Genomic DNA, 15169 nt, shown 5'->3' on the forward strand with positions numbered 1-15169 from the left:
AGTACAGTAAGTCCTCACTTAATGTTCTTGATAGGTTCTTGGAAACTGTGACTTTAAGCAAAAGACATACAGCAGGTCTTGGAATAACATCATTTTCTTCATGTTCATTTCATGATAACATTGATGAGGAAAGAAAATGGTTTTGTTATATGTTGTTTCACTTAAAGTAGAAGTTTCCAGGAGCCTATTAAAGATTTTAAGTGAGGACTTACTGTGTACTGAGGTTTTATTATGATTATGTTTCTATCATGTCCATATTTGTATTGTATTTGTGTTTCTCTACGACTATACCTATATCTATATAAATATCATCTGTCTATACATATAAGATAATTACAGTCAAGATAATGGATGTTGTCATCATAACAAAATGTTTCCTCACGTCCAATCGCAGTGAATCCAACTCTCCTAAGCCCAGCCTAACTATTCCTGTTACCCTATGTCTCTTGCCTTATTTTTCTACCTTTTCTACAACCAGACTTTTTGAAAGAATTTTCTATACACCCTATATTTTCATACTCTTCTCACAGTCCGTTTTCTAAGGCACTGTGTTAGAAATTCTGCAGAAATTCCACTCCACAGAAATTCATCTAGTCATGTTCATTATAACTTATTGATTAATAAATCAAATGCACATATTTCAATCTTTAATGTTATCTAAATGTCCAGGATATCTTTATTTTCTTGATATGTCAATATGTTCTTTCCTTATGACCAAAACTATTTCCTCTTCCCTACCTTCTTGCTGGAATAATGTATTAGCCTTCAGATTCTATCCTAGACGTTATTCTTTCCTGGAAACCTGCCTCAATTCTTCAATTCTGAGTTACATAATCCTGGAATATTCAGGGCTCTTCCAGTGTTAACTCATCTTTTTAAGTTACTGGATAGTTTCCTATGTCGTAAGGTTCATATGGACATAGAATATAATTTTTTATCTCTTAGTATACATAGTGCCTGTTGAAATGCTCGATATATATTAAATTTTACTTTCATATATTTTCCTGGGCTAATTAATTAAACAAAATTATTCTTACAAAGTCATTCATTATTTATCCCATTAGAAATGATCACTTGTTTTGAGGGTCATGACTGCACATATAATTTGTTGCTGCATTTATTTTTATGTATGCATGGCATTCTATTTAAAGATATTATGTAGTTTTTGCTTTCCTGATTATCATTTCAATACACACAGTTTGGCACTTATGAAAAAAGTTATTTTGTAGGAATGATTGGATGGATGAACCTATTCTCTACCCAGGCATTTTCTCAGTGGCTTTCAACATGTTCTTCTCAGTCCTTCCGCCAAAGCCCTTGGCCTCAGAATAGTGATTAGTGTAATTAAAGGGTGAAATTTCTATTGCTTTAACAAATGTATATCTTGGTCCATGAAAATGAACCAAAATATCAAAAATATTCTCATACTTCTTGAGAATTTTCATGTAAATAATTTTGGGCTTTTCCAATGTATTGCTGCTTTACTTTGTGAAATGAAAAGCATTTTTCCAAGTTTTCTTGTTTTTATACCTCAAAATTATCCTGGTAGATCATTAAAATATCTATAAAAGAAAAAATAGTTGCTGTTGAATTTAGGTTTCTTATCAATGGCATGTGTTCTCAAGAGGACATAAAACGAAACTTCCCATTTCCTGACTGCAATCCTGGGGTCTGGTGCTGCGCTGGCACCTGCCATGGCTGTTCTCCAGGGTGCACGCATCCTGCTCCCACAGCGCCTTGCAGAGGGAGGGCAGAGGTCACCTAAACACTGCAGATGCAGACTGTGATGTCACCATATGATAGCAAAGGCTCTTTCAGCATCATAGTAATCTGTTGGTGTAAGTTTGATAGATTTTCCTACAATTTGTTCCCATCTCACCAGACAGATTTGTAAAGACAAGTCTTTGGCACACCAATCAAAATGGTATTCTTGCTAAAAGGAAAAGGTCACAGCTATAAGTAGATGGTGACACGGTAGCATGCCTGATTCTAGACAGTCCTAGACGCTTTGTGTTAGTCAGAGTAGTCTAGAAAAGCAGTGCCCACAAGTGAAAAGGCTTGTTTGAAGAGTTGGTGAAAATAGTAACAGTTCCTGGGACAAGTTAACCTTCGCTGAGCACTCTCTTCGAATTTTAATATTTTACTTTGCTTATACCGCACAATTAGGTACTTCTTGGTATATTTGTCTGTTTTATTTGAAAATACAATATTGTTACAACTCTGAGGAAAGCCCCTAGAGAATTTAAACATAGATTCTGTTCTTGTTTTTTGTTCTTATTATCAAATGGAATGCAGACCAGCTAAAGAGAAGGATTTATATGATTACAAACCTTGTCAATAGATACTTTGATCATGTATGCTTGTGAAGATTGGAACTTTCCTGATAGCAGTGATAGAATGAGAGTGTGGTAGGCAGAATCAGGCCCTCCCCGCCAGATATTTATGTCCTAGTTCCCAGAACCAGTGAATAGGTTAGGTCCCATGGCAAAGGGAAATTAACATTTCATATAGAATTAATGTTGCTAATCAGCTAACCTTAAAACAGGAGATTATCCTAGATTATCTGGGTAGCACCAATGTAAGAAGGAAGAGAGAAACAGAGAGATGGCAGTGTGAGAAATCAACCCTGCATTTCTGAATTTGAAGGTGTAGGAAGGGGACAATGAACTGAGAAAAGTGGCCTCTAAACGCTTGAAAAGGCAAGAAATTGGATCTTCCATACAGCCTCCAAAAGGGAAGACACAATGCCAACACCTTGATTTTAGTCCAGGGAAATCAGTGCCAGATTTCGAAACCGTAAAACTGTAAGAAAAAGCCAGCTTTGTGGCTCTGACCTGTGTCAAATGTGGGTCGTAGGTCACATTAATCCATCTCCCTAAATCTCATTTCCTCCTTGGTGAAATGGGACCTGGGATAATGAGCTTCAGTCATGACAAATATTAGCAGAAGTGATTGATGTAATAAGTATGTATTGGTGCTCAGCTTTATTTTATGCACTATACTGGGCACTCCGGGTCCCAGTGTGAATATAATCAGGCTCACAGCTCCATCCATCTCAGGGGCTGATGCAGAGTTGGTACTTGATAAAGTCACATTGTCAAATTGCTTTGCTTTGTCCCCTCTGCCCAAAAAATTATTAATACAAATATACTTTGTTTCTTGCTTTTCAAGTGAGCTACTTTTAAATAACAACTGATCAATGTCCTATCTTTCTGAAATCTTTATTGGTATCATGTATTGAAATTTGGAGGAAAATAGCAGAGACTACCAAAGGTTATGATAAATTATTTGGAAAAAGCACATATTTTTCTACAAAGGTGATATGAAACAGTGTGTGTGGGTGCCTGTGTGTTTGTGTGTGTGTTTGTGTGTTCTTTCTGTTGAAATCATAACAGAAAAAGTGCACATCCTGATAAAGCAAAAGAGATTCTTGGCTACAAAGGCAGTGGCAGAGATTATCCGATGATCACCTCAGGTTTCATTGTTTTCCATGCATATTCATTTTTCTCTTATTTACTAGTGCCGTTTTACCCGTTGTTACAAAAATTTTGGTTGTCTCTCCAAATGCTTTTTTATCATTTTCTTATATTTTGCTAATAGGGCTTCACTTTTCTTAATTTTTTTTTTTTTTTTACATTATCCACCTTCAGTATGGTCATGTAACCAGGGGAAAAACACTCCCAGCACCACCAGCAGACTTCAGTGTCAATTTTAATTGTTTTAAACCAATTATGGTGATGCCTCTGCTAATACTTCTTTGAGGCAAAGCTTATGAAAACTCTAGTGCATGAGGAGACAACACCTGGGATTTTTTCTGAGATGCATCTTCTTCACTCTTAAAAAGAGTCATGTGAAGGGAATTTTCTTTTTATGAATACATATGGCTGTATGATGGGGAAATGCCTGGAGCTGCAGCAAACATCAGGGAACAAAGCAATGGCCAAAAGCGAGCATCTGGAAGAGGGTCAGGCGGAAGAAGGAAGCGTCCTGGACCCGAATGATGTGGCAGAGCTGAGTAGCCAGCCCACTCCAGAGCCCCTTAGCCTTTAGCTTCCTTGCTAGAAGAGAGAATAAGAGTCAATATCTTTAACCAGCACACTTGAAATGTTGTTACCTGCAGCTGAATTTATAATAATTCATACTGTTTGTATAGAAGTATGCCAGAAAATTTCATAAACACAGTGGGGAAATTTAATTTTAATCTTATGTAAGTAGTTACCAATGCTGACAAAATTTTTAAAAGGCAATTTTGTAACAAAGTTTATAAAATGTGAGTAAATTTTTCCTTTATTTACTAATTCATTTATTACTTTGGTAAATCTTTAGTAAGTACGTATTATATATCTGAATTATATAAATTAAAAGAGCAATAAAGCGATCACTGAGCAGTGAAACCAAACATAGCCATCTTTTACGTCCTTGTATTATTCTGCTAATTTTGGATCACTTTCAAACTTACAGAAAAATTACGAATCGTTTTAAAACTTATTTGATGATAAATTGTTAACCGAATGCTTCATCACTCTGGGGTGTTTAGTGTATTTTTCGTATAAACACGGCTGTTTTCCTACATAACCATGACACAGCCATGGGATCAGGAAACTTGTGTCGATATACTCCTGCCGTCTAACTCAACGCCAGTCAAGCTTCTCCAATCATCGTAAATGTCTTTTACAGAAAAGGATCTATTTCAGAGTTGGACATTGCTATTAGTTGTAATATCACATTCCTTTCGTACAACTTAAAACAATTCCCCAGGCTTATATAAGCTTGACATTTTTTTTTAAGACTGTGCATTTGTCATTTTATAGGATGACTCTTGGTTTGGAGCCATCTGAGGTTTGCTCATGACGGTGTCCAGGTCTGAGTCTTTGGCAGGAAAATCACAGAAGTGATGTTCTGCTCTCACTACACCCTAAATGCCAGCACAAGCTTGGACCCCTCCCATTGCTCAGGAGGTTAACGTTCATCACGTAATCAATGGGGTATCTCTCAGGCTTCTCCATTTTTAATTCACCCTTTCATATTTTGTAATAAATAAGCATGCTGTGGGGTGGTGCCTTGACATTATAAATATTCTGTTTCTTAACAAACATGTAAATTATGTACTTATTTATTTATCAGGAGGAACTTGTATTTTCTGTTTTAGCCAATGAATGAGAAACCATTGCTGTCAGCATTTATTTTGATGTTCAGATTTCCATCATGTTTATGTCACATCATAAGATCACCAGCACGACCTGTTCCTATCCTTTTTTTAAGAACCTCATTACTTGCTGGTACAAGATGTTCCAGGCTTATTTTGTTCTTTCCCTGATCAGCTATTTCTCTGAGAATCCCTGATTTCTTTTTATTCCCCTATTGTGCTACTGAACACTGAAACTCTTTTCTATGATCTAAACGGTGTTTTTTCACCTATTATCCAAATTCCCTTGAAACTACCCTCCCACTTCCCTTCTTGGCCCTGATTTCTTTTCTTTTAGCAGAAACTTACATTTATAATTAAGGCCTGGCATTAGCTGTGCCCAAGGCTTTAGGCGCCTTCTCTAGTTCAGGCCTTGTCAGTGGGCAGAGCCAGAGAATATGTACACATCGATACACACATATATACATTTATAGCTGTATGCATTTCTAGATCTACCTCTATATTTATATCTTAAAGACTTAGGAGTCTTCACTGATAATTCTGATTCCAGTCCAACTCTATAGGATTCACTCTGGTTTCCACCCCCGAGCCTTTCCATGTTTGCAATTCCCTTCTCAACAGTGAGAAATACAACTTCCATTCTGCTAGAAATATGGAGTTATTTTACAATCTTATTTGCTCAATCCTGTTGTATGGAACTGACCTCCAGTCACTTCTGCCAATCCTTCCATGCATGAATCCAGTCCACCACGCTTGGGCAGGCATCCACCTTCCTACCTGACATCCTCTTTACCCAGCTCAGTCTCTGAGACCTGCCCTGACTGGTGCCTTCCTCCCCTTCTTCAGACGCTGACAGTGGCTCTGAGCTACACAGTCACCATCCTTTCCACCTACCTGGATGACCTCCCATGGTATTGCCTACAAGCTTTAAGACTGAACTGTTGAGGAAGGAAGGGACAGGGATGACGGAAGAGGGAAGAAAACGCCTCAAAAAGCCTGCAATGGCATTTCCCAAAATAGTGATTTAGGTTTTCTTAAGATTACTGGGAGTCACAAAGATTCTTATTTGAGAGGCTATAGGCCCCCAAATGGCAACAGGCAGTAGCTGAATGGGGGAAGCTAACATTTATTTTTACATCTTACATTTCTCCTTTCTATGATTAAGTTTAATGATAGTCATTGAAATGTACCAGAGAAAGGGAAGTTATCTCCTAAGAGTACTACTATCGGGCATGCAAATATCTAACCATTATACAAGGTCAAGGGAATCCTGAATCATTCCCCAAGTGCAGAGTGATGGAGAAATCTCATATGGGAGCATGGGGGAGCCCGCAATTGACTCATTGAGTAGGCCATGAGGGACAGTGTTCTTAACCATTCAACAGCTGGGTTGTCACTTTTAAGTTACATCAGCTTTCAGTAGGCAGAGAAGGGTCAAAGGGAACTGCAGCCTGGAGGAAGAACCTACACAGGCACCCACAGGGAGGAAGGAAGTGGCCTTTCATTACTTCCTGGAGAGAAACATCCGGAAGAGTGTAATAATTTGAGGGAAAATCTTTATAAGCATAAGGTGTGTGTGTTTGGATGTGGCCATGTGACTGAGTGACAGACGCATTACTGTACATGTATATGTGTGTTTGTGGAGTGAGTGTGTGTGTGTGTGTGTGTGTGTGTGTGTGATATGCTATAGTGGAAACCAGGAGAGCTTCTCACCTGAAGGAAAGGTTCAAATTTAACAACATCTACTTTGTCTCTTTTGAGATTGAGATAACACAGATGTTGAATAAGTCCTGTCTTGAGTTAAATTCAGGGTAGCACTTAAACATGTGATCCTTGCACATGTCAAAGGAGGACTTCCATGCCATCAAGCGTGGAGGAGGAGGGGGAGGAGGAAAATGAGGAGGAGAAGGAGAACGAGGAGGAGGAGAATGAGGAGGAGACGAGGAGGAAGAGGAGCCTCTGATTTGTGTGACTTACCACTGGAATGGTTTATGTTTATTCAAGGAACTCTTTCTCTTTCTAGTTTTGATTTTAAGCCTACATCATAGCGGGTGAGATAATATAATACAGTGAAAACAACTAGACAACACACAAGAACTATCATAGGAATTCTTTGTATTTTTATGAGGCACACATATAAACTTTTAGATTTTAGTTTTGTTTCAGACAGCTGGGCAAGGCATCTACATTCTAGTACACTGTCTCAGCAATCATCAAACAAGTGAAAGGTTACTTACATAACAAAGACAAGGGGAAAAGAGCATAAGTGTCTAACACAGAATTTGCGTCCTTAGATAAATTAGCTTACAAAATATCAAACTCGTTCTTCCACTGTTTTACTTGTTGAATAAAAAAAACACATTTAAAAAATCTATAAGCTGGTATAGCAATTTAAGATCATTGTTTTTACATACTAAGTCCTTCAAATAAATTACACAAACTCAAGGTTTTTGTTTGTTTTTGTTTTTTGTTTTTTTTTAAAAAAGGTTCTACAATATTCGAAGACCGAAACAACTGAAGAAAAAGCATGACGTATACATTTCATTGACCTCACCTTCTTGTGTTAATCTGTTGTTTCTCTTTTCTTCTGTTCTTCCCATTTTCCTTTTTACCACAGATTTATTAAATACCTTCAATGCATCTGGAGCTCTGCTAGGCATTGAGGGTAAAACATTCAAAATGATATTGTCTACCAGAATAGTTCACAATGCAAAATAGAAATAGACAAACATTAAATATCTTTGTCATTTTTCCTTTATAAAATAATAAATGCTAAATTAGGTAAAACAACATACTTAGAAAATTCACACATGCTTCACATTTTCAACACTTACCTGAACACATCAAAAAAAATATATATTTATATATAATGTATTATATATAAATTATATATATACACACACTAAATGAGGGTAGAAGTTGTCCTCTTCACCATCCAAGGATCCATGCATCAGGCAAGATGCTTTTAACAGGCCGAAATTGGCCCTTCAAATAAAGCAATCCCTTGGTTTCCTGAGAAGCAGCCAAATGCCTAAAGGTAGAGTAATCCTTGGTTTTACCTAGGAAAAGTAAATAGATCTTCACACAGTCCATTAAAATAGGATTATACTCATACACTAAAAGTTGTCTGTTTTACATGACATTTCTGCTGTAAAGCTTCAAGGTTAGTGAATCTCAGGCTGCAAAGTTTGTAGCTTTGTGACTTGTTTGAGAGTATAATGGCTATTCTCATTTAGAAGCGCTTATAACAAGAAAACAGGGCAAAACCAAAACCAAAAACAAAACTCATCTGCAAAGCAAAACTCATGGACCTGGATGAGGGGAGGCCACAGAGAAACTGCAGGACACAATCAAAGAGACCCCAGAGGCAGGCTGATCTGTACCTTCAGGGTTTATGTCCCATCAGATTTGACTCAACCACTCCTCTGGGTTTCTGTATCTTCTTCCTCTTGCAAATTCTGTCTTGAGTCTGGAACAGAAAACTCACTCATGCTAAGGTGTGGTAAAGGTGGGCTCCAATCACCAACGGCATAGCAATGGCCCGTGGACTTCTCTAACTTAGGCACTGGGGCCTGGAACTCTTTTGTCTTTGGAAATTTGGGTTTTAATCTAGATTTTTGTCAAGAAGCAGTTGGCTGGAACTCCTTTTGCCTGAAACTCCTTTTGCCTGACGAGATTTTCTTTCTTCTCTGCTCACCCTCTTTCTCTGTGAGAAAGAACACTTCCCACTCACCCAGCTCTGAGAAACAAGTAAAGTTTGCGCTTGTTTCCTCTTTAACTTGATCCTCTGAAAGCTAGCTAGGAGTGTTTGGATACACTCGGCCATGTTACTGGCCATTTTCTGGAAACTGCACCTGTTTCATTGGGAGTGAAACATCTGACTTTAGTATGGCCAGCTTAGGTTGTAGTAAGGACCCTCAGTCCTTAACTTCTGCTAGTATCTCCCCTGAGTCACAGAAGCACCTGGGATGCTGAGTGACCAGGGACTCTGAAACTGCTCCGGTTGCCTTTCTAAGAATATTTTGCTTTACTTTAGTGTGTTTTAGGCTTTAGGAAGAAAAACAGATACTCTATTGCCACTAGCAAGATAGAAATCCAGGGATGACAAGGAATTCAGCCCCATAGCAATGATTCTACTGAAGAATTCTGTCCTCAAGTCTTCCAGTATGTTAACTGTTTGAGACCTGACATAAAACAAGGGGCTACAAAAGGTTAGAAATTCTACGAGTTCCTGAGGGCCTTGGACTATAGAATTGCGACCTGGACTACTCTTCTATCTTGTATTAGTTAGAGTTCTCTAAAGGGATGGAACCAATAGGATAGATGTATATATGAAGGGTAGTTTATTAAGGAATATTGACTCCCACAATCACAAGGTGAAGTCTCACAATAGGCCATCTGCAAGCTGAGGAGCAGGGAAGCCAGTCTGAGTCCCCAAACTTCAAAAGTAGGGGAGCCGACAGTGCAACCTTCAGTCAGCGGTCGAAGACCTGAGGGCCACTGGCAAACCACAGGTGTAAGTTCAAGTGTCCAAAAGCTGAAGAACTTGGAGTCTGATGTTCGAGGGCAGGAAGCATTCATCATGGGAGAAAGATGGAGGCCAGAAGACTCAGCCAGTCTAGTCCTTCCACGTTCTTCTGCATGTTTTATCCTCACCATGCTGGCAGCAGATGGGATGGTGCCCACCCAGACTGAGGGTAGGTCTGCCTCTCCCAGTCCACTGACTCAAATGTTAATTTTCTTTTGTCACTACCCTCACAGACACACCCAGGAACAATACTTTGCATATACATCCATCCTTCAATCCAATTAAGTTGACATTCAATATTAACAATCATATATCTTAAGGGAAGAAGGCTAGAGATCCATGTTATTTGTTACCTCCTCTGAGTCAACTATTGTCTGTCTTTATTCTTGTATTTAATTTTCACAACATTGCCCTGCAGTATTTATTATTTCCATTTTACTGGTGAGAAAAATGAAATTTATGAAAGTTAAAATAATGTTGGACACACAGCCTGTGACACTTCCAATATACCATAATGCTTTCCTAGAAAGCCCCCAATACGTCTCATCTGAGCTAACATTCAATTTCCACCCCAGCACTTACTTAGTTTCTTTATAACAATGACTTAATATCTTAATATGATTGGATGGATTTGCCATTGGACAAAAAACAACAAGCAAAACCCCAAAAAACTAAGACGAAAGAAGAAGCATTTATTGTGTTAGTTTACACCTTAAAACATTAACTATGGACAGTGGAAGTGGATAGTACAGTTCCTACCCATATCTAATTCTAGATTTTGACTGGCCTGTTTTTATGGACTGAATGTTTGTGTCCCTCCAAAATTCATGTTTTCTAATCCTCACTCTCACTATAATGGTATTAGGAGGTGGGGCCTATGGAAGGTAATTAGGGCAAGAGGGTAGAATCACAAGAGACCCCAGAGAGCTCTCCTGTCCCCTTTCTGCCACATGAGGACACAGAAAGAAGGCAATCATTTGGTTATGAAGCAGGAAGCAGCCCTCACAGGACACTGGATCTGCCAGTGCCTTGATCTTGGACTTCCCAGCCTCCAGAGCTGTACGAAATTAATGTTTGTTGTTTAAGTCACCCAGTGACAGATAATTTATTATAACAGCCCAGACTGACTAAGATACCTCCTATCAGGAATAACCCCCTGCCTGGAACCCTAATTTTAGGTACAGAAAGATTTTCCAGTGCACTTAATTCCGTATTTCAAAAATGACTAGTCTGTTCATTCTTAAAGTAGATAATTCTAAGAATATTATTGTAGAAAACGTTATGTAATTGAATTTTTACCGAACAGTTTGAGAGCCAGTAACTTTTCCTGCTACCAGTCTTCCAAAATAAAATACTGATGCTTAAAAGTCTGTACGGTAAATAAGTAGGGAATGATAACAAAAACCAAAGAGACCAACAACTCTTGGAAATTAAAATAATAATAATAACAATAATTGTAAGACTATTGTGGTTATAAAGAAGTATATTGCTTTAATGTGAATAAAAGGTCTAGAAAACAACTTAACTGCCCACATTAGCATGTGTATCCTGAGTTAAGAGTTACATCCATTACCATTGTTTTATTTCTTGTGTGTGTTGTGACGTAATTTCTATTTTTAGTGAGTGAAATTCAGTAGAGTGCAGAATTTGAATAAACAGATTCCAAATGAATAGCAGATATAATTGATTATATTAATTATTGTATATTTTTAAAATAAAACTGGCATTGTAATTTAAAGCTATGGAAGAAATTTTGAGTGGAGATAATTCAATTGAAAGACTAGTAAAAGAAAAAAAAGGTTATATTTGCTATTTTTATTTCTCCACATAGAGTATTTCTGTTTACTAACACAGTTTTCACCTATTTGTCCAGCATTATTTGGCAAAGAGATTATTTACATATGTAAAACTATTTTCAGTAACTAAAATTTTGGCATTTAATAAAATATTAACAGTTTTTATGAAAGTAATTCCAACATTTGTTGTACATATGTCTATACTTTTAATCAGTGTTGTGAGAGGTCTTTATCTCCATTTTAAATATGGACAATTCGCAGGGCCACTAGCATGGACTACTGAAAGATGTTGGACTACTTCCCTTTGTACCACCTGTTCTCAGACTCTTTGGGCTTTAGGTATTGTCTCTGAATCATACCTTTGATGTCCAGTGTCCCTGTTGCTGTCTGTCAGTGTGCTGTCTTTTAGTTTGCTTTATCCATATCTAGCTTATTGAATGAAGCGTGTTGACTTCATGGCAGTCGAATGGCTCAGCAGACCTTCTCCTTTATGTAGAATGCATGCGTTCCAGATATATGATATTGCTGTAAGTTTGACCCACTCATTAGTCATGCATTACTGTACTTCTTAACGGTTATATTCACTAAATTATACTAATGCCATATAACAAAATACATGTCAGCCAAATTCTTTGGCCATATATGAAAACTTGGAGTTATCCTTGACTCATCTCTCCTGTTCACATTCTTGCCATTTTTTAAAGAATGAGATGATTCTCATATTCACTCTTTCTGCTGCCATAATACTTATTCAAGATTCTGCCAGCTCCATTTATGAATGGACAGAGTTTCTGTCTTCAGTGGCCTTTCACAGTCTATGCCTAATAGCTACCCATGACAGTCACCACCATTTTCTTTTCCTGTGGAGTCTGTGCTAAGCACAACAGAAAACCTCCAATTTCTCTGTCTGTCATGTGTGTCCATAATGCATTAGCTCCAGGTGTCACCTCTGCCTGTGTCCTGAATAGAAAGCAATAAAGACACATCTAAGCCTAACTTTGTGATCATATGCTTTAAAATCTTCACCTATTCTTCCTGGGTTTATTATCTTGGTGAATGATACCTCCATCCATCAACCTCCAACTTTGGATATTCAATAACCCTCATATCAAAACCCTACTCATGCCTTTTCACATTTATGTAATCTTTATATTTTTAATGCAGCATTCTAGATACCAGTTCCTTTTATCCATCCCCTGTTTCTACCCCTTAGGTTATTATAAGTCTTCCTAAGTTGCTTCAGAGCTGTGTTTCCAGGCTCACCATGAGAAGTCCCTTCCTAAAAAGCAAATCTGATCATGCCACTCTGCATGTAAATATTTTCGTTGTCTCCTCTTGTGCATAGAATAAAGCATAAATTTGTTAGAAGAGTATTATAAGGCCTTCAGATTTTACCCAGTCTCCAATTCCTCTTTGGCCTTTCCCCGTAGCAAATATCTGCTGAGCTGACACATTTTTCTTCTATGGCTCCCCAGAACATGGCAAGCCTTGCCACAACATCATGCATTTCTACATGAAAATATTTATGCCACCATTGCTCCCTTCCCCACATGGAAAACTCCATTCATCTATCAAAACCTGCATAAAATGTCACCTGCCTATGAAGTGCTTTGAGAGTCCCATGGCAGAAACAATCACTTCCTCCTCAGTGCCTGATATGGTTTGGCTGTTTCTCCGCCCAAATCTCATCTTGAATTGTAGTTCCCGTAATTCCCATGTGTTGTGGGAGGGATCTGCTGGGAAACAATAGAATCATGGGGGCCGTATCCCCCATACTTTTTTAATGGTAGTGAGTAAGTCTCACAAGATCTGATGGTTCTATAAGGGGAAACCCCTTTCACTTGGTTCTCGTTCTCCCTTGTCTGCCACCATGTAAGACGTGACTCTTGCCTTTTGCCATGATTGTGAGGCCTTCCCATCCATGTGGGACTGTGAGTCCATTAAGCCACTTTTTCTTTACAAATTACCCAGTCTCAGATATGTCTTTATCAGCAACATGAAAACGGACTAATGCAGTGCCCCAGTAACAGTCTGTGCACACTCTTGTTAAAGTATTTACCCCATGATGGCATTGATGTTTGATTCTGTGCCCTTCTGTCCTATGTGACTTTATTAGAGTGAAGCAGTTGATTCACTTCTGTTTCTAAGCACTTGTAAATGCTTGAAGGTATGAGGGACCTGCTCATTGAAAGTTCATTATGGTGTAAACAATGCTCATTACTGTATGACCCATAGCTTGCTTAAGAGAAAGAAAGGTTTCCTCCACAAAACTGCACCCAACAAAATTGCATTTACTTTGGATCTGTGTGTGGCCTGTGAGGAGTGGGAGCAGGAAGACCCAGTCCAGCTGTTTTGAGAGCCTCAACCTCATGGCCCATGTGTTCACATCTACAGGAGGAACATAGTGTGTGCTATTCACTCTCCTTCCTGGGCACTCATCTAGGTGAGCAGCATTTCTCTACTTTCATTCATGTGTTATGCCCAAGACTAAAAGACTTACTGAAAAATCAAAACAACTGCTTTTGCTCATTTAGGGTCTTTTGTTTGTGGTTTGCAAGTCAAACCCTCTTTTTTTCAAGCTTCAGATAGGAATGGTCCCCAGGAAAAATATCATCTTTCTTTTTTTACCATCAGCTTAGTCCACACTTGCTAGTGTAATATAAGTGTGATTGTTGTAGCAACAATTTTGAGACTGTCAGAAAGCAGGCGAGTCTCTCTGTGTGAATTTCAGACCTTGATCCATACATCCTCCAAAATAAACACAGATAGAAAAACCAAGGGACATTAGTATGCTCAGCAGGCACACATCAATTTCTGTGCTGAAGAGCTCACTGCAGAATGATATCACTTCTCAGGAACACAAATAGCATATGTTCTAGGCAGAAGCCACAGATGCAAGGCTAATATCTCTGGGTGTACTAACCTGTGGAACATGGGTGGGGAGTGACAGAACCCCATTAGTGCCTGTGCCTGCTGGGGAAAGAGCAGACCAGAGCCCCTGAGAACTCCTGTGGACAGGACAAAGCATGGATGTGACTCACTGCTGTCTTGGGGGTCTATTTCTGTAAAACAAGCAGTACTCAGCCCACTGCCCTCCCCCAAAACATTCCTCTGTCCAATGACCCCCAGTGAGGTGGCTACAGAATAGATGAGGTCATGTCTCATTAGTAATTACAGTAAAGTCTTACATCACATTAAATAGCCACTATGTACTTTAGTATTAATAATTACTATTATAATAGTTTTAGTAATAATAGTATTATAATGAAAATAGTACTAGTAATAGAAACATACCAGTTGGCATTGCTACGGTGCCATAGAGTTTCGTTTAGTATTTTTACATATAAAATCTCATTATGACTCTCAAAAGCATGTCAGCATCGTGTTTTTTTCTCACCCCCTTTTTAAAAGAAAGGAGACTGATATATTGAAGAACTTAATTGCCTAAGAGTACTGCTATTGCAGGGATGAATTGGGTCCTGAAACTAGTTATCATGATTATCTGTCTCATGGTCCTCCTGCAGTTCAACAATGAACTAACCTACTAAAATGTTTGACAGCCAGTACATTGTATTAGACTAGTCTTTCATTGCTTTCAAGAAATTCCTGAGACTGAATAATTCAATAAAGAAAAAAGACTTAATTGTCTCATGATTCTGCAGGCTGCAAACCAGCATCTGCTTGGCTTCTGGGGAGATC

At 38.4% G+C, this 15169-nt stretch overlaps 1 long non-coding RNA gene across 1 annotated transcript; it reads right to left on the reverse strand.

Annotated features, from left to right (window-relative positions):
- Positions 1-3714: 3714 nt before the first annotated feature.
- On the reverse strand, positions 3715-13616 carry LOC139358007 (uncharacterized). Its single transcript, XR_011612188.1, has 4 exons — positions 13530-13616; positions 11830-11995; positions 7701-7795; positions 3715-4058 (listed from the first exon to the last, which is right to left on the reverse strand). It is a non-coding gene; the product is annotated as an uncharacterized lncRNA (long non-coding RNA).
- Positions 13617-15169: the final 1553 nt, after the last annotated feature.

Source organism: Macaca nemestrina, chromosome 13 (genome assembly GCF_043159975.1).
Source record: "Macaca nemestrina isolate mMacNem1 chromosome 13, mMacNem.hap1, whole genome shotgun sequence".
NCBI classification, from domain to species: Eukaryota; Metazoa; Chordata; class Mammalia; order Primates; family Cercopithecidae; genus Macaca; species Macaca nemestrina.